The sequence below is a fragment of the Anguilla rostrata genome, chromosome 18, assembly GCF_018555375.3.
Source record: "Anguilla rostrata isolate EN2019 chromosome 18, ASM1855537v3, whole genome shotgun sequence".
Lineage (NCBI taxonomy): Eukaryota > Metazoa > Chordata > Actinopteri > Anguilliformes > Anguillidae > Anguilla > Anguilla rostrata.
The window spans coordinates 26146335-26166694 of NC_057950.1; the positions used below are offsets into that span (position 1 = coordinate 26146335).

A 20360-nucleotide genomic window follows, 5' to 3' on the forward strand; every position below is an offset into this window, starting at 1 on the left:
TGTGTGTGTGTGTGTGTGAGAACTGGGCTGATTTCAGTGTGTGTGTGTGTGTGTCTGGGGGGGGGGGTATGGCTGATTGCAGTGTGTGTGTTTGTGTGTGTGTGTGAACTGGGCTGATTTCAGTGTGTGTGTGTGTGTGTGTCTGTGGGGGGGGGGAGATATGGCTGATTGCAGTGTGTGTGTGTGTGTCTGTGGGGGGGGGGGTATGGCTGATTGCAGTGTGTGTGTGTGTATGTGTGTGTGAGGGGAGATCAGGTGAGAGGGGGCTGAGGGTGTTTCTTCCTGCATATTAGCTGATACAGCTCTACCCTGGAGGGAGAAAGCTAACTCTGGTCATCTCTGAAGGAAGCCATTTAAAGAAGGAGATTAGGTGTCACCGTGCAGGACAGAGTTACGAAAGCGGTCAAGTCATGGTCTTGGTCCCTGATTTTTGTAGGTGGTGACCTAAAACGTGGGCAGCAGAGGTACAGTAAAGGTCATCTCTGCTCGGGACAGGAGCCAGCCTGTTGACTGGGCAGAGAGGCAGAAAAGTTAGGCCTCATATTTCACACCAAACTTAGCTGTTGCTGCCATTCACACACAAACATGCACGCACACACTCACACACACACAAACATGCACACACACACACTCACACACACACAAACATGCACACACACACACACATTCACACACACACAAACATGCACGCACACATGTAAGCACGCACACGCACACACACGCACACACACATGTAAGCATGCACACGCATGCGCGCACACACACACACACCCACACACGCACACATGCCCACACAAACATATACACACAAACATACATGCATACACAGGCACACACACACACACACACGCGCACACGCACACATGTAAGCATGCACACGCATGCGCGTGCACACACACACACACACCCACACACGCACACATGCCCACACACACAAACATACATGCATACACACACACACACGCCCACACACACACACACCGGTTGATGTGGGTTTGTCGGATGATACTTCATGTCTCCCTCCCTGCATTTCTCTGTTCCCTGTGCTCTTGTCTCATAGACTCTAAAGCCACACCTTTATCCTTTTTGGGCTTTCAGTCAATTTCTGTTAGAGGAAATAACGTTAGCGTTGCCTGGCCATTCTGATGTCATCCAAATAAGACAGCCAAGCATTAAATACCTCTTTATATTTCTCTTCAATTACTTTCATTAAAAATCTGAAAAAAGAAATAAGCCTGTCTATCACTGTATGAGGAAAAATGACAGCTATAAAAAGCAAAAAAAATCCCAGAGGAAATGAAATGGTTGTCTGTCCTCTGGTGTCTAAGCCTCCTGTTTTCCCCTGCAGATTAAACACTAGGACCTCCAGCCCTGCGTCAGGCCCTGTCTGAAACACTACAGGGGTCTCTGCTTCTGCCATTAGTCCTGATGAGCTATTCAATGGAAAAAAAACTTTCTGTGTGAAATGAAACCCTCTGGTATCAGTGTGAATCTTAGCCGCCACACCTGCTGGCAGAACTCAACAGGAACAACTCTGAAGTGATTCTGAACCCCCCTTCAAGGTGAAGACATCAAAATGAGGAAGGTCTCTTTAAAAAGAACTGGGAACTGTCCAAATACTTTCTCGGTTATGTGACAAAATATGACCATATCACCAGATATAAAGGGCATGAGATGACAAGTGATACAAATGGTGCTTCCCCAAAAATTCACTGAAGTATCAGCAGACTCCTCCATGGGCGGCGGTCCTCTGAAATGAATGATCAGGCTTCTGACGTTCATGCCTTTCCTCGCTTGTCTTGTTCAGCCAATCAAACGTTTGGCTCCGCAGTCGGTGGACTGAGGAAAAAAAAAAAAAACAGACTGGGATTCTGTAACCAGGGGGGGAGGAGCCAGAATTCCAGAGTGGCATCTGGGGTCATGTGACCAGCGGAAAGGTGCGGAGGTCAAGGCCGGGTGCTTTTTCTGGCCGCGGAGCTCCGACGCCGGCTCCCCGGATCGCCAGCTGATACCCGCCCCGGAGGCCGACGGAAAAACAAACGGGCGGAGCAGCCTCCTTCCCCAAATAGTCTCGGGCGCTCCTCCCCGGGGCGAGGGGGGGGGAGGGGCGCGGTCGCTATGGCAACCCGGGCCTGTTTACACTCAAACATCTCCCCCGGTGGACGGGCGCCCGGCGGCGTTTCTCTTCCCCGCCTGACGACGGCACGGAAACGGTTGCCAACGCGACGTCACGCGGCGGCGCCCCAGAGCGTCTCTGCGTTTAGCGCTCTGCTGATCAGCTTCTCCGTCTAAAAAAAAAAAGGGCCTGCAGAAATGACCCCTGGGCCTCAGGGCTGCTGGGCCGATGCTCTCTGTGGGTCTGAAAACAGCCGAAACGTGTGGTAACGAACGTTCATCGGACCGTTCACCCGCTGTCATCATTTTGAGAATTTTAGCTTTATTAGAATCTTATTTCCCGTGCTCCTCATTCAGATTCAACAGGTTTCAGGTTCAAAGACATTTCCCTGCTTTTCCAGCCATGCATCTGGAACACAATCCATGAAGATTCAGGAAGCGCTCTTTATCGCTAACGCTGTGGCTCGCAATGAAGATATTTATTCCTGTTTTATTGTAACTTGTGCTGCTCATAGTCATGAACAATTAAGAAAAGCATTGGGGCTAACATACATGATATTAGGATGGCTACAGCACAAGAACTTTGGGCCGTCTCTGCATAGTGCTGGCATCCTCTGAGTTTCAGTGTTCTGGGGGGGGGAGTCTGTCATTGGCTCCTCAAAGCTTCCTTTCTTCAGTGTGACTGGAGTCTGCTCCATCATTAACGTTTAATTTGAATAATTTCTTATTCCCAGGGAGCCAGTACATCAAAGCAGCCGTTGATGGTAATGAGGTTAGCTTCAGCAGCGACGCAGCCTCAGGTGCTGCACGCGTCCTGCTTCTCTCGCCTCTCCTGCTCTCTCTCTCTCTCTCTCTGTCTGTCTGTCTCCCTCTCTCTCTCTCTCTTCCTGATGTGGGTCAAGTTCTCCCCGCCTCCCTTTCCCGTACTTTTTGGGAAAAAAGTTTTCTCCTTCTTTTGTCCCTTTTTGCCCTTGTCCTCTCGCCTTGCTTGGTTTCTCGGCAGGGAGCGAAATAAGCCTTATTTAATCAAGGCCGCATCTCAATCTGGAAATCTGGACGTCTTCTGGGATTTGACATGGAATTACATCGGATACTAAACACAAAAAAAAAACACCAGAAAAATATTTCAGTTGCTAGCCATTACAAGGCAGAGGCATCGCTACACTACACCGAACCTGCGCGGTGTTCTTGCAGTGAGAATAGAGTGCTCAGTTTTCCCCCCCCACTTCTCACTGCCGGAATTACTGGAAGGCGGACTGTGGTCCGTTGCACACGGCCTCGTGAACAACAAGTCCCCGTCCGCACACTTCACCGGCTCCGCGTGCGTTTCCCTTTCAATAAGTAATCTATCCAAAAAAAAAATAGCATCGAGCGTAATGGAGACGAATCTGAGAGCTGGGCTTCCCATCTTTCCGGCACGCCGTCACCTGGGCTCGTTGGTTTGAGGCCCATTTTCACATCAGAGGCGGGCCGCTGAACCCGCTTTCGCCCCCCCCCGGGGCCGTTGGCCGCTGTGAATTCGTCTGCGCGTTTGCTGGAGGCGCCTTCCTCGTCCGCAGACGACAAAATAAACGAGTGCTAATGTGCATTTGAAAGAAACAACAGCCGTTAAAAACAACCCTGAGAAGATTTGGAAGTAATCACCTCTGCTATGGAAATGCACGACGCAAACGTTTTGCCGTGGTGCAGCTCTTTGAAAACACGACTATCGTGAAATCATGACCATCTTAAAATGGCTGACCGATCGGAATCTTGAAATTCAGATCGTAAAACCGAATAATGATGACTTAGCATGGCTGAATTATAAACTCTTGGCACATCCAACCAGTAACTTTTTCCCTGGATTTTTTAAAGTTTTGTTTCCCAGCAGCAGGGCTCCAGTGACAGCACCAGCCCCTGCTGCACTCTGGGAAATGTGGACATGGTGGGGGTGACAGACAGTCTTGTATTTCTCCAGGGTCTCACTTTTTGTTTACCCCTCTTAAAGCAATCTCCAGGATGATTGGATTGGCCACATCGCCGGTGGTAATCAGTGGGAATCACTGATTGTGCTCCGTTTGGCCTCTGGGGCCTGCTTCCTCTGCGGTGATTCTTCTGAGTCTCTGACATTTGGGTTCTATAGTCCCCCCCCCCCCACAATCACTCGACCACCCCCACCCCCCATCAAGACCATTAAACCCTGGCTTCCTGCTGGAACAGATAAGAGATCTGCGCTCAGCAAAGCTAGCAGAGAATGAAGCAAACCCCGCTGTTTGTTTTTTTTTCTTTTTGCAAATAATAGTATAGCCTACTCCCCCAAATTAACATTCTATCCATTTCTCTCTCTCTGTCTCTCTCTCTCTGTCTCTCTCTCTTTACTCCTTATCTCTTCGATGGAAAATGCGAATCACCATTTACCAGCCAAGAATTCTTCATTCCGCTCCAACTCTTTTGGTTTAATGAATCCATTCCACCCAAGGGTGCAGAAATGGCGATGAAAAGCGTGTCAGATCAGTGTTTTTTAGTTGTAGTTTCCGCTGCTGCTGCTGTAGCCTGGCCTACAAAAAGCAAAAAGAAGTTTTGTGTCGGAAGTAGGACTGGAGTCGGGCGATCCAGCGGGGAGCGCGTGGCGGCCGCGCCTCTGACGGGAGACGGGCTTCAGGGATGCCTCGCTCTGATTCCGCGGGCGCTCAGATCTGGAGCCGCGCTCCACTTTCCGCGCTCCTCAAAAAAAAAAAAAAAAAAAAAACGTTTTTTTTTTTTTCAAAATTAAAAAGAGAGAGAGAGCAACGGATGTGAGAGTTAGCAGTGTGATCACTCGAGGAGAGAGACGGAGAGAAAGAGAGGGATGGAGAGAGAGAGAGAGAGAGCGAGAGGGAAGGAGAGAGAGAGAGAGAGAGGGAAGAGGAGAGACTGAGATAACTAGGCCAAAGAGCTCAGAAGAAGACAGCCTGATGGCAGAACGTGTTGTGACCCACTGTGCGATAAGCAGGGGACAAGCTCTCAAAGTGCAAAAGAAACAAAGTGCATGTATGAGCGTGGCCTTCAAAATATATATACTGGAGTGAGGGGGGGCCACTGTGCTCCCGTTTAAATTTCACCCCGAGCTCGTTACACGTTCCCCAGCCCAGTTCTTCCCAGCTCTCCTTCTCATGCTTCTGTCCCACCTTGCAGTTGGTCGCTCAGCAATTTTTGATCGTTCTTACACGCAACCTAATAAATTAAAAACCCTTTTAAAGCCCGCCATTTCAGAAGTGTGGGATGATCGCAGAGGAGTACAGAAGGCTTTCGGATAGCACCCCGCTCTGCCCCCTCCCCAGGGCTGGCTCTCCAGCTTCTCACTCTGAACGCGGATGTCGCACCCCAGCTTCACGGGGATTGTCGGTAACAACACATGCGCCCCGGGCGCGGCATCGCGCCCACGCCGGGTTTCCGCCATTCGGCCGAACCCGCCGCGGGCCGCCGAGGGGAGGGAGGGCGACCGCCGCTCCTCTGTCCCGCTCCGCCCGACAGGAACCGCAGAGTAAAGCGGGCCTCGTTTTAACGTGTGAAACCGAGAAAGAAAAAGACGTCGAAAGAAGAAAAAAAAACTCACAGCCGAAACCAAACGCAGGGAAACGGTGATGGAAACATCACCAGATAAAACTGAATGCTCCGCCAGTTCACTCTGTGTCTCCAGACCTTCTGCAGACAAACGGTACTGTGCTTCCCCTCACTGAAACAATCGCTGATATCGTAGATATTTTCAAAATGCTACCCTCAATTATTGGCCCATTTTTCAAGAGATGTACCAATAATACTGAGAAACTGGTGCAACAATTAAATATGGTGAAACAAGACACAGCACACAGCTAAATTATTATTCCGGGGAGTCTTGGAAGTGTAAATTCCGGCAGGCTATTTCTCTCACTCTCGCCGTTTCATTCAAAATGCAGCCAGAGTTGATATGTTTATTTATTTAGTTGTTTCTTTTTTATTATCACTAAAAAAAGGTTTGAATCATCTGGCAGTTTGAAGCCAATCAAGTAAAACACAACTCAGTTCAAAAATTGCAGGCCTGCTTGGAGCCAAGTCATGCAGCATGGATGTGTGGGGCAATGCTCGACTCAAAATGGAGAGTGTGCTTCCGGCCTATGGGCACTGAATGGGGTCTGTCTGCTGGTGCTACTCTGCTGGCTCTGAACGCTCAGAACCAGCTGCCCCCCCCCCTCCCCCCGGGCTGACAGCACAAAACCAAACAACGGGCTTCTTTGTTGTCATGATGTCACATGAGACCCAGAGCATAGCACCACATTACCCAACTTTCACCCTGTGAAGGGACTCAAGTCTTTAAAAGGGGGGAAAAAAAAAAAAAAACCTTGTTTGAATTGCTCTGCAGAAGGTCAAAGTTCACTTCCTTTGCCACCCAGGAACTGAGGGTTGGGGAAAAGAGTCCACTGTGACCTTTAGTCAGGAGAGGTACTCCCTCTGGCTCTGTCCTGACCTGCCACAGATAGGCCAGTGGGGGAAGCTGTCTGGTTTCATTATCCATGTTTTGATGTCTCTTCCCGTCTTCGTGCGCCAAAACATTCTGGCAACCGAGAGCACCCTGCTACCGGTCACCTGTCCTGGCAGGCTGTTCTGCCCCCTCTGGGAAGAAATGGTTTGTGGGAGGGGGGATTTGGGGGTGAGGAGCACTGAGGAGGAGCACAGCAGTCTGAACCTGTCTGCTGTTTGTCCCCAGTGCTTGTGATGGGTACATGACACATGCAGCTAGTCCTCCGGCTTCTCCAGGCAGTCTCCATGGGTCCGTATGCGTGTGTGTGTGTGTGCACGCACGTGTGTGTGCAATTATGTACTATTTAAGGGAACAAAGACTTGAACTTAACAATTGCCTTACTATTTGTATAAAACAATATAATTGTTTTATGATTATTTCAGTATGATTGTTTTTATACTTAATGACTATATAAGGGAAATTAGGGATTTGTGACTTGACTTGACCGCAGCACTGGGGCTTGAGACTTGCTTGTTTTTATTTTGACTTTACTTGGACTTGATACTTGAGACGTAAGAATTTCGTGTGACAGGCATAACTGTCACTTGGTCACATGTCTGGGGTGTATGCACATGATGCAGAGCTTAGTAGAGTGCATTCCCAGCAGCATTTGCAGCCCAGATTTTTATATTTTTTTTATTCTTCCTCAACTTTCGTCCTTACTTTTATATAGCCTAATTCATGCCCCTCGTCATGATGATTAACACTAACTGAGTGTTTAACCGGGGGTATAATTCATTAGATGTGCTGATGTCACTGACTCGCTGCGTAATGAAATCACATCCGTGTATGTCCCGTCTCAGGCATTGGCGGATACGAACGAGGGAGGACAGGGGCCGCGAAGTTTCGCGACGCTCGCGCGTTTACCTCGGGTTCTTCTCGATAGGGGGCCGGGGGTTTATCGTCGACCCCCTAGCGCACCGAAAAGCTCTCCCCACCCCCACCCACCCCCCCCCCCCTTTCCGTGTGCGCCTGGCTTTAGCACTGGGACAGAATGACAGCGATACCGCAGCACGTCTTTCTCTCCTCCGGCCTCCAGCTTTGCGCGGCTAAGAGGGGGAAGGGGGAAGGCACCGCTTCTTTGGCCAGAGGTGGGGCGGAGGGGGCAGGGAGTTTGTTGGCTGATTATAAATGATTATAAAGACGGAAAGATGGGAGCCTGTACTCAAAACAAATACGAATTTTATGTATTTTGTATCTAGGCGACTTAATTCCTTTTCAGCCTGATATTTTGGACCTTAACGACAAACGTGTTTTGGCCTCAGCCATCCTCAGTGTCTCAATGTTCTCTGGGAAGCAGCTCCGGTTTGGTTAATTGGAGACTCTAAATTGCCCCTGTGTGTGAGTGTGTGCGTGAATTGTGTGTGCCCTGCGATGAACTGGCAGTCTGTCCAGGGTGTATTCCTGCCTCTCGCCCACTGCATGCTGGGATAGGCTCCAGCAGCCCACGTGACCCTGACCGGGATGGATGGATGGATAGATGGATGGATGGATGGATGGATAGATGGATGCTGTCAGTGTTGTGGTCCGCTTTGTATCCCCCTTCTCTCTACCTTCGCTATCAGTTTGGCTTTGGTTTCTGTGTCATCATTGGGTCCTGGCCTTCTAGTGTCAAGATCTCCCAGGCAGGACTGACATCACAGAGACCTCAAACCCACAGACCTGACTCATCTTCGCTTGAACTACGAAATTATCACACAGGATTTTTAACACCTAAGGCTCTTAATAATTTAATTCTGTATATATCTTTTTTTAATTAAGAAGAAAAAAACAGGAAGTGGGAAAGTACTGAGACTGATGTGGTCATGTAGGTGTTGGTGGCAGGATTGAGTTGACAGGCTGTTTTATCATGTGATCTCTGACTGGCAGGGCTGCAGCATCACACGCAGGTGAAAGTCATGGGGTGGGGTGAAGACAGCTGCATGGAAATACGTCACTGAAGGGAAATGGCCACTGTGGGCAGGTCAAAAAATTATATATAGCGCCCTCTGTAAAGATACGCTAAAAAGACCTATGAAACTAAATGGTTGATTGTTGTTTATCAGCTAGATGTTAGACTGAGGATACGAGAGAAAAATAACCTTCAGCTGGAATAAGACTCATGGGGAGGGTCAAAGAACACACATGAAATGATGCAAAAGTTTTTTGACCTTCATAAGTCAGGCAATAGCTATAAAATAAGCTCAATGCCTGAAAATAGCCACCTCTGCTTTTGGAGCAATAATCTTCTAATTAAGAAGTTTAACACGACGAGCTGTGATGAACCTGTCTGGAAGTGGACGTGGGTATATTTTGTCCTCAAGCGGCGAGGATGATCGGTCAAGAGCTCATAAATTCTCCAGGGATCCCAGTTAAAGAAGCACAGAAGTCCACAAGTTCCTGTTGTTCGTGTTAGTTGAGAGTACCAATAATTCTCCAGGTCACTGTATATATGGACATCATAAATATTTTACATTAGTAGTAACAATTATACTTAACCTATTATTGACCAGGCAAGAATGGCCTTGCCTTTCTACCTCAATATGAGTGAATTACACAGTACTGGAGTGAGCTTCAAGTAATCCACTGATGTACTGCTTTCAAACCCCGGTACAGTGTCATGGAAATATATTAAACATGTTCCATGCTTGCCGGTGAATTTTACTGCTTACGTTGATCACACCAATTCTTAACAATTTCCTTTAAATGTACGGTGTACTTATTCAGTGAGCCTGCTTTTTTTCTTGTTTTCTTTTTCACTTTTTCGTAATGGAAACTTCATCTGAAAACTTCTTACGTAAGCCCAGCGTTCGCTGGAATTATGCATGCAAATTCGACCCGAGATCTTAGATTTATGCGGAGAGCCCTCTGATGCCGCTTGATTTCCTCTGGCGAGCCACACCGAGAATCATCAAAAGAAATCTCACCCGCACCTGTGCACTGCTGATGACGGCTCACCTGAGACAATTACAAGGGGCCAGCGGCGCTGAACACTTCGCCAGGCAGCTGCAGAGGTCCCATCGTTATCATGAGGGCAGCGCGCCAACGTCGAAATCAGAGAGTAATCACTATTTAGAAAGTCAAATTACTGCGCCATTTAAAAAAAACTTCAGAAGTTGCTAGCTGTCCAAATAATGGAGAGACCAACAGCATGCCCCTAGGCAAAGAATAAAAAAATGGGCCTGGTTCCCATGCAAATACTATCAGGGCCTGCACCACCCTGCCCTGAGCACTTTCAATATTAAACTTTATTTAAACGAGGAGGTCAGCTAAGAACTCTTCTCATTTTCGTGACAACCTGACAGACGAGGAGGCAGGCAGAGCCCGTAGGGAAGTGGGAACCAACCCTGTTCCTGGAAATCTACCGTCTCGTGGGTTTGCACTCGAACCCTAACAACACATTCGACAGCTAGCGATCTTGATCTGATAATTAGTAGAATTATATGTGCCTAATTTGGATGGAAATGACACGCGAGAAGGACGGTAAATCTCCAGTCGGTTACCGCTGGTGTTAGGGTGGGGTCATTACCGTGAGTGACTGACGGCCGAGGGTCCGGAAATTTGACCAGCGCACCGGGACCAACGCTCGAACTCTTTCGAAAAGTTCCGTGGGATTTTTCCAAGGTGGGTCAGAACCTCGGTCTTGATACTAAAATTTCACGAAATGTAACTAAATTCAACAGAGAGTTCTGCTCGAGCCTGTCATAATCCCTACCAAGAATTACATGCCATTTGCCTTTCCCAGGAGGCGTCCCATCCAAGTGCGAACCAAACCCATCCTGCTCACTGTCAGCAGCCAACCAGAAGAGGGGTGTAAAGCCTGCTGTAGCACCTGCCTCCTGGATACCTGTGTGTACCTGTGAACCTGGCACACGTTCCTCCTCATTTGCATACTACCCTATGCATTGCAAAATATTTCGTGTCACTGTGACGCAAAACAACTTTGTCCCCTCCTTTACCCCTAAACACTGGCATTTTAAAATCCCACGGGGCGGGGCATTTGGGGATTTAATGGCACTTCTGTTTGTGGGTCTGCTGTGTCCGCCAAGCACGTGAAGGTGTTTCTGGGCATCACCGCAGCACGCCTGCTTCGGCCTCTGCTTTACAGCAGACTCCGTCTTTTGGCTCGTCGCGGACGGTTACAACACGTCACTCTGTTTGCACTCCTGGCACGGGGTTCGTCTTAACTGAACCACCCCGCAGGGAAACGGCAACGCAACTCAGTCACTGCCCATCTAGACGTGGATAAACTTGCGTTTTATTTGTTCTTGAAGGGATTTATGGTGGAAACGCCCAGCTCCAGTCCTGGGACTTCTTCCCTCTCTCTGGAGAAGAAGCGGCGCCATGGCAACGGAAAGATCTGAGCGAAGCCCAAACAGCCCTGGAGCAAACAATACCGGCGATGAAACAGAGAGAATGTGATGTCACATCCAAAATCCAGCCAATGAATCATAACCCAGGCAATGTTTTTTTTTTTTTTTTTTTTTTTTTTGGAACTGGGAATGAAAAGTTTGTGTGAACACTAAGAGGTTGCCCTTGAAGCTGAAATCCCCCCTCGGGTGGATTTGGGGCGGGTGAATGAAACAGGTTAGTCCACGCCTCTCCGTGCGCGTTTGTGCCAGCGCACGCACCTCGGTCGAGCCTCCGGGGGGGGGCTCCTCTCTGGAGATGCCTGCCGGCGACGCGTCTCCGCGTTCGTCTCGCCGTGACGGTTTGAGGCCTGCCTGAGAAACGCGAGGAGCGGTGCCTCCGTGTTGGGTAACGGCAGCAGAGCCCCTGTGAAAGAATGGCGGTGACCTGAATTTCGTCATTCTGCGAAGGTACACGCAGCAGATCAGGAGACCTTGATTTTACCCCTCAGTGGTGTCTTAAAACCGCTCAGACATGATTTCCCTCTGTTTGAATGTATAAACCATTGAACCTTGCCTCACTTGAATCAATTAAAAAAATATTTGCCTATCAAAATAGAGAGGATTGATGCTTTAAAATACTGGATCAAACAACCTGAGTTTCCTTTGAACAACATGATAAGGGGTAAGCTAGGGATCTTTTTTTATGCCTGTTTTTTTTATTGGTTGTCAAAACAATGCGATAGGTCATGGGTTTCACAACCTAGTGATTGCGTGAAAAGAGATTAAGCAAAAGGGACTTCCTGGTTCACACGAGGAGCTGAAAACTCCAACATTGAGGGGAGGGGGAAGGTCACTGAAAAAACTTTTAAACTTTAGTGTGACAGGTACGCAGCTAAGCGTTGTGAACGCAGAAAAGGTCAGGAATGTTGATTGACTGAAGCTCCGTCACTGTCACTTGCCAGTTGTCACTTTTCAAAACTGTCCTTAACTTGCAGGCATAGTGACTGAATACCTATGGACTTCGAAATGGCGATTAATTGCATTACGATGTCATATAAAAGCAACTCATTGTAAAGTTTGAAATAGGGTTTTGCGGGGCACCCTTGAGTGCTTTGCCCCCCCCTGCCTGGAACCCTTATCTCTGCCCTTGCTCTTGCCACATCAGTGTGGGGACTAGGGGAATTTGAGAACTGTTAGATGGGGGTGGGGTAGGTTTGTCACTTGTCCTCTGTCCCACCCACAAGGGTGGACATTGTCATATGGCATTCTTCAGCCAAAATCTCACCTCTGTGATGATCTGTTTTGGGCTCTACGGCCCTCTGTGGTGAAATGGCTTTTCTGCCTGCAACACGTCCGGTCAGTTTGCTCTTGATGTTTCATTAATAACTGGTTGTAATATTGATCCGGCAAATATCCTTTACCCTTCTCAAGGCTACAGTGAAGGAATTACTGGGTTATTCGCAGTTAAATGACACTTCGTAAACGAGAAATAAACTCACAACTGCATTTTCAAAATGATAATTTAAGATATCTATAAATGTATTCCGACTAGTGAGAGTGATAATTGAAGATATCTCCAAAATAAGATTGGTCTCCTTTCAAGATATCCATAACTTCTTTGTACATTAAGTTATTGACCGTGCTACATTTATCAAGCGTTACATTTATGGTGACTCTCCCCTACGTTTACGTAAGGAGAGACTCTTTCGAAGTCTTTAAAGCATGACTCCTTCGTCTTTAGGAACAGTTGCCTGTTAAGGAAGTTGAGAGACGGCCACTCTGGAGACGGTTGTGCTGTTGGGTATGGAATTAAACAACTTGAAATATTAAAACCGTATTCCGAAGTTTTTACGAGTGTGACGTGTTAACATTTGAAGGTGACGGTGCCTGTCCATTGCATCCCTGGATCCTGACACCAGAGACCGACTTCACCAGAGATGGAGCGGTACAACGATGCTGTTTTCCCTCTTATCTTCATCTCAGATACCGGCAGTGCATTTGAATAAACTGGCGGCGGCTGCGCTCATTTACATAGCCAGTAGTCTTCGTAAATACCACGCGAAATTGAAAACATCTGGTGCCATGTAATTCTGCAGCCCTGGTGGTAATTTGCTTAGTAAATGTGGCCCAAGGAGAGGAAAGAAGAGCAAAGCAGCAAACTATTTCCTGTCATTCGCTGTCATTTTGCAACATCTGTCGATCTACGTTGAACATGAGGGAAACTTTGGCAGCAGATGTGGTCCATCTTGAGCCAATGTCCCGGCCAGCAAGTGTAAGTGTAACAGCGTGTGCAGCCATCAGTCACCCCTGGGTCCTCCGTCACCCTGCCTCACTCCTTCCAACACTGCCCCACTACTTCCCCCTTAGCAGTCCTTCCCAAGCCCTCACATCTCACTGTCAGAGAGCTAGAGGGGCCAGAGCAAGGCTTGCACATGCCATTACTGTGAACTCAAAATGGGGGGTCTTTTTCTAGGCATTTTTTGCTTTGTTTTGTGTGATTCTTTTATTTGGTGGTCAAAACAATGTAATTGGTCTTGGTTCTCATAACTTTGTGAGAAAATAATACTTAGATTTGTAATCAATTTGTTAGAGAGCAGATTCTCAGCGTTGGCTCGTTTTATACATAGCACCCCCGTATAATGTTATGGAAATGAAAGTAGTCATGCGTAGGTAACCGCAAACAAAACATGTAAAATGTGAAAGGAGGATGAGTCTGAAACCTGAGAAAGGAAGAGGTGTATCACATCACTCTTCCATATTGCACTCATTTCTCCCTCAGTCATGTGACCTCCTGGGCTCATTTCCTCCTTAGTCACGTGACCTCCTGGGCTCAGTTCCCCCTCAGTCATGTGACCTCCGGGGCTTGCAGGACTTGTGACACTGCGGTGCGTGTAACTTGCTCATGCATAAAGCTGTTGCAGAAACACCACAGAGGAACCACACAGAAACATAGCTCTGCTGTACAAGATGCTCTGGGCTAACTTTAGCCCATGAAACCCTGAATACTGCAGTACCAGCCATTTTAAAGCTGGCTGGTTGTCAGAAACTTATGTAAGTATCTAAAATATCCTTCATGGCACATTAAAGTGTCTGGGCCAATCGAAAACATGCATTAAAAATGGAAACGACACTGAAAATAGTGAAAGTGCCCTGCGTAATCAGCTCTGTAAAGCCGTTAATTATACGGTTAGTTCCTCTGACCCAGTGGTTTCTCATGCATAACAGTTCATTTAAACATGAAAACAAAAACCAGCCAAACTCGTGGCGTTCCAGGAGCAGGACTGGCCACCGGTGCCCCAAACCAAGCTAATGATGTAAAATTGAGCAGAGCACATTTCATTATGGACCCACTCTCGTCCACCCGCTGAAAGTATTAAAAGAAATTTTGTTTCCAGGCATCCACTTCAGACTTTCTCCACCTGTCACTCACTGTTCAGTCAACCTCACAGTACTCAGTCATACGCAACCCACTCTAAACCACCTGAGGATGACTAACATCTCTTTGTTAATTCTAACGTTTCAATTCGCTGTAAAGTTGCAGACTTTTTGCGAGGAGGCTAATTCTAGCAGAGAGATTTCAACCGTACTGCTGTAGCTGTGCCGGTGGCATTCCAGCCCAGTTGCCGCCGCATTGATTTTGTGCTTTCTTTGACGGTTTATGGGGCCGATGGGGTCTGCAATGGGAGGTGTCACCTTGGGGATACGGTCGAGCGGCTGTTCTACGAAGGGAATCTTAATTGAGGACATTATCTCACCTCTGCCTCGGTGGTGTGAGCCAATCGCGTAGCCCGGAACCCAGTGTAACGTTCTGCCAGAGGGAGAACGCTCGGACCGTTAATTATGGGCTGGAGCTCAACCCCAGCCACATGAAAATGGATACTTATGTAAGCTGTTTCAGTCTCCATGACAACCGGCAGTATTCTAGCACATCCTGCCTTTCTGCCTTTTTTTCTGGTGGCACTGTTTCCATAGAAACAAGGGCATCTGATCCGCTTCGTTCCGCGATCGCTGCTAAATCAATGACACGTGTCACTGATACAAAAAAGGCGACGTTTTCGGAGAGTGAACTTCTCAGAGGTACACTATGGTTTTGGCCTGGAACAAATATTCCCTTTTTCTCTCTCTCGTTTAAAAGATAGCGACATTACATTTATTTGGCAGATGCTTTTATCCAAAGCGACGTGCAATAAGTGCACACCAAAGGTCATTGGAACAACTACAAACACAGGTCCGATGAGGACCTGTGAGATCACAGTGAGATCACACATTCCCTCAGGTTTAGGCTAGGAGCCTGCTTTAATAGGCGTCTCTATGGTGATTATGGCAGAATTTTGGCCACCCCGGTGCGTCTCAGCCAGGCATGTGAAACTGTGACTTCACCTCTTGGCCTGAGGTTGGCGATAGTCGGGGATTTCTTTGTGTCCCCGGCACGCTCACGCAGCACAGAGACCCGCGGCGCCGGTGCTGTTCGAGGGGCGCCTGGGAGCCCCGGCAGGGGCCACAAACGAGAGCCACGTGACGCCAGGCAGTTCGGTGACTCGAGCGCAGAAAATGGCGCTTTCGCGGTTTTGCCAGGACCGGCCCGAGTCTGGCCGCGCGTGGCCGAACACGTCCCCCCTGCGCCGCCCCGCCCCTCTCCCGTGGTCCGCGGCCTCTGGTCTTCGCGCTTGCCTTTTCGCGGCAACCCGGGCCGGTCTGGTCGTACAGCCTTTTTTTTTTTTTTTTTTAAACAGTGCTTCAGATGTTTGGAGGCGTTCAAATGTAGCCAATCACACACCGGGGCAGAGCCAGCCAGGCCTGCACTGCTTTCAGTCCGACTGAGCTGAGAAAAATAACTCTGACGTTAGCAAGTGTGGCAGTAGATCAAACCCATCAGGCGAGTAATCCCCAGTGAGCCGAGGGGGGGGGTGGGGGAGGGTGGGGGGGGCGTGGTGAGAACAGCTACAGAAGTTAAAGTCGTGTTTCATCATGCTTTGCTACCAGCTACAGGGACTTCTGAGCAAAGGACTGAGTCTTGATCTTCCCGTTTGGTGGCTTTGAAGTGAAAGGGCGTTCTCACTTTGACTGAAGATCAGTCGCCCCCGTTCAGCACACTGTAATTCCCCCGTATTTATAGCACAGAAGGTCGAGGTACGTCATTGGAGCCTTTTTCTTTTTTTTTTTTTTAAAGTTCTTTTTTTCAATACCAGTATCGCTAAAAAAAAAATAACCCTGACAAAAAAAAAAAAATCTGCTGAGCTCTGGAAAACGAGCTATTCTCTCTGTCCGCCAAACAACGCACATCTGTGGCAGAAACTTTAACTGGGTTACAACGCGCGGCTGACTCGTCACAACACGAAGACCGCTCTCCCTGAACCAAAGTGTGTTTCATTAACGCGCCTCTCTGTCTGTTCCTGTGTGTGTCATTGCACCATCAGTGGGTTTGTGCAATGAACTTACAGCCGCTGCGGGCGCAGGGCCAAAGCATAGAAAAGGAGAACAACTTCCTTACATGCAAACCACGCAAGACGTTTCAGCTGCGGAACTCTCCGGAACAGGCCCCGATCGGCTGGTTTAGGGGGCGAGGTGTCACCTGGTGGACATTTATTAAACTGATTTAGGTGGGTTTCACTCGCAGGGCAAGACTGCTAATATCTGACACAACATAATAAACAGCTGTCCTTCAGCTTAGCTCATTTTAAACCTGAATGTAAATGCAGGAGTATTTACTTCACAGTAAATGCAATAGCCTGACAGGGTCATCTTTGTGATTTCTGAATGCCCGAGTGAAGACGAACATTACCCCTGACATTTAATTAGTTTTGAGTTTATTGCGAGTCAGAGTTGAGTTGGAGATTGCCCTGTGTCCACAGTGAAGTGAAGGAATGATGACTGGGGGAGTCAAAGCAAGTTGCTGAATGAAACCTCCCGATCACCTCCCTGTAAGCTAAACAAGCGCACACACAGACAGCGCTCGAAATGAGGAACAGAGGTCTTGTGACTGTCTGTTTGACCGCCAGGAAACTTGTGACCCCCCACCAGTCAGAATTTCCTGCTTTGTACTTTTTTTTTTATTGTATTTTTGTTTTTTTAAAGATGTGTACTTGTCACTTTCATTTTATGTACATATTACAAAGTTCCTGTTCAAATGTCAGAAAGAAAAAAAAAAACCAGACGGCCTTTGATGTATGTTTTTCTAAAACCGCACGTCAGTCACTTTCAATGGCAGGCAGAGTCAGTTACGGGCGTCCTTTAAAATAACTCTTTTCGAAACTTCAGTTTGGAAATGTGAAACCACTGACCTGTTGTTGCCTAATATCTTTCTCATCCATCAAGCTGGCAACCCCCCCCCACGCATGTGAATGAATGAACAGCATCTCCCGTTTTACAACGAAGCTGTCTAGTGCTGTGCCAGCCTGTTGCCATGACAAACGGGTCCCAGACACTCTTAGGTTTCTTCTGTAATGTGAGGGTGGAGAGCAGGTGTTTGTGCAGAAACTGTATCTTGAAAAGTGGAAGTCTCTGAGAAAAGAGATTTTCTCTTTTCTGCAAAAATAGGTCACTAGATTCCTGCTTCTTGGGTATGTTGGGGATAATTATCCCTCGGTCTTCAGACAGGCCCAGTGCATAGCTGGCCGGTCTAATGCCTGTTTGTTTGAATCGAGGACCTCACAGCCAAAAGTAAAGGCGACACACACAACGGTGGACGTGTCCCTTCTGACTGAGGAACATTCCTGAGCCCGGGAAGTGCATTCAGTCCCCGCTGAGTGACTTAGTGAATGTTTTCCCACAGGTCCACGGGGCCTGGTTCTGTGTGAAAAAAGAAGCCTCTTGTTTTCTTTTAGAAAACCTTCATTTACTTCGCGCATAATTTTTTTTAAAAGCCAGTTTGAAACAGAATAAGGGTCCTCTGTGGCTTCGACCCCACTGAAAGGAGGTTTTCTCCCCCGCCACAATGACAGTAACAGAATCCGCTCCGCAGCTGAATGAGAACGACCTCTGACCTCCACGGATCTATCTGAGTCAATGGCACCAGTATCCCCCCCCCCACTCACACGGCCTTTGAAGCTCCTCTTGGCCGGGCCCGGTGACCACCGCGGGGCTGCCAAGCCCAGCCCCGCCCCCGCGCCGGGGCCCGGGGGGTAACGGAAGCCGCGAGCTCGGGGCAGGATTTCACTGATTAGGTAAAATGTGACCTCCAGCGCTGTCATCGCTCCGTTAATGCGGGGGGGTCCCTGGGGGCCGGCGGGCGCTGAATGAGCGGCCGGGGCGGCGGGGCGGCGGCGGGGCGGGGGCGGGGGGGGCGCACGGAGCCGGGGGCGCTGCGGGGTTCACTGCCTCTTCCTGCTTCTCTCCGTCTGCTTCAGGCTGCTTATCGTGGGTGTTTAGTATCGATTGCTTCCACTGTACGATTCCCCAGGTGCCAGATGAATCAGTACGGTTTTCAGTAGAGTGTGTGTGTGTGTGTGTGTGTGTGTGTGTGTGTGTGTGTGTGTGTGTGTGTGTGTGTGTGTGTGTGTGTGTGTGTGTGTGTGTGTGTGTGTGTGTGTGTGTGTGTGTGTGTGTGTGTGTGTGTGTGTGTGTGTGTGTGTGTGTGTAAAAATGTACACAAAGAATTCATCAATTTCTAGGAAACAAGATAACAAGATATAGACCCAGCAGCAAATCTCTCTCTCTCTCCCTCTCTCTGCAGCCTTTTTGTTTTGACTCAAGCACTCTTCTTTTATAATGGCTGTGTGTGAACTTGTGATTCCACCGATCTCATAAGATTCAGTCACGCCATCAGTACTCCAGGAAGTCCAGTCTCTCAGTTCAAACCTGGCTATTCCAATGACTCTGCAGGGCAATGGAAAGATAAATGGATGCTTTCGATTCCTCTTCCTCTACAATGCGGACAGCCCTCATTAAGGGTAGTGTGGCAAAAAACCACCTGTTCCAGAATCTATGTTCAGCGGATGACACATCCCAAAACAGAATTTTCGTTGTGTAATGAAAAACAGCTTGCTTTGAATGTGTAAAATTTTCCTTCCTCCTAAATGTAGCCCACTTTCTGGTACAATTAATTTAAACCATCACAGTTATTGTTACACATCACTAATATACCATCACTGTGTGTGTGTGTGTATGTATAGCGCAACTAGTGTGGAATGACCACACTACAATATCTCCGTGCTGCAATTGGTACAATCGGAATTGCAACAGCAGAACGTACAGTTCCAAAAGTATAGTTTAAGATGGCCTTCATCTCTCCTCTTCTGGCTGTCCCCTGCCACATCCTCCTCCTCCTCTGTAACGAGCTCATTTTTAATATTTTTTATTTTTTTATTGTAATTTATTGCTCCATATTTCATCATTTGAGTGGCTTTGAGGCGCTCATGCGGATGGGACAGATCTGAGAAACGGGACCGTGCTGATCAGAAGGCCTCAGGATGTAAACCGGTCTGAAGCCTGCTCACATGCTTCCTTTAATGTTTTCAGAAGTTCGAGGTCTCCAACTGCGCCCCCCCTCCTCTGCCTCCTGTGTGGCTCCCAAAACTGTTTGACTGCAAACACCCCCCCCCCCCCACCCCTGTCCCACTTCCCCGGTCCTCTTTCCTCACTCCAATAGAACACAGGAAAGGGAAAAATGTGTAAAGGACCCATTGGAGAGGGGATGGGAAGGGGGGGTGGGGGGCGTCATCGTAAATATTCCAGACAGCAGTCCGGAGTTGATGCAGGGGACAATCTCTTTCTCCGTGGAACCACCCCGGCTGGCCAAATGAGTCATTAAAATGATCAAAGAACTTTTCTCTTAACTGGACTGTGAGAACTGGAAGTCTCGTGTGCCAAATGCATTGCTGGCAAGGCTTCAGGTGAGGGGAATCAATGGCCACTGAAATATTAATGGAGTCATAAATTAAGGCCTTTCAGTTATAATAACCTTGGTCTGCAGCGGAGGATACGTACTGCAGAAGCAAGACGGAGCGTTTCATCACCGTAGCAACGGCCAATGGCTGACCTTCAGAACATCAGAGGTTTTTTTTTTTTTTTTTTTTTTTTTTTGAGGGGGCGGAAATTGAATTTGAATTTTTAGAACTGAAATATCAATTATTTTTCTTTTCTATTTTAATAGCAATGCATGGAATTGGGTGATGACGCCAGCGCAGTAATACCAGCTGCTGTAGACCGCGATTCAAATGCTCTGCACCCTGAAGTTATTATTGGGATTCCAGTAATGCTGTTTTACATTATGCTGCACATGATGCTTTCTCTCTTTCTCTCGTGCTCCTTCTCTCTTTCTCTCCCTCGCACACATGCGTAGACGAAGGCACAGAAACCACAGCTTGAACGTAAGCATTGAAAGCAGCCCCCCCCCCCCCCCCGCCATGTTGTTATCCTTCAGACCCCGTGAGCTCTGCAGTTTGTCCTCTGAACGCGAG

General features: G+C 48.2%; 1 long non-coding RNA gene across 4 annotated transcripts in view; it reads left to right on the plus strand.

Moving 5' to 3' along the window:
• Positions 1–20360, plus strand: part of LOC135245352 (uncharacterized) — a 109575-nt gene that overhangs the window by 12550 nt on the left and 76665 nt on the right. The window contains exon 3 of one of the 4 annotated variants that reach the window (XR_010327202.1): positions 1349–2720. The exons of the other annotated variants lie outside the window; for them this stretch is intronic. This is a non-coding gene — a long non-coding RNA (uncharacterized LOC135245352). Of the gene's footprint in view, positions 1–1348; positions 2721–20360 lie in introns of those variants that run through there. 4 annotated transcript variants of the gene reach the window in all.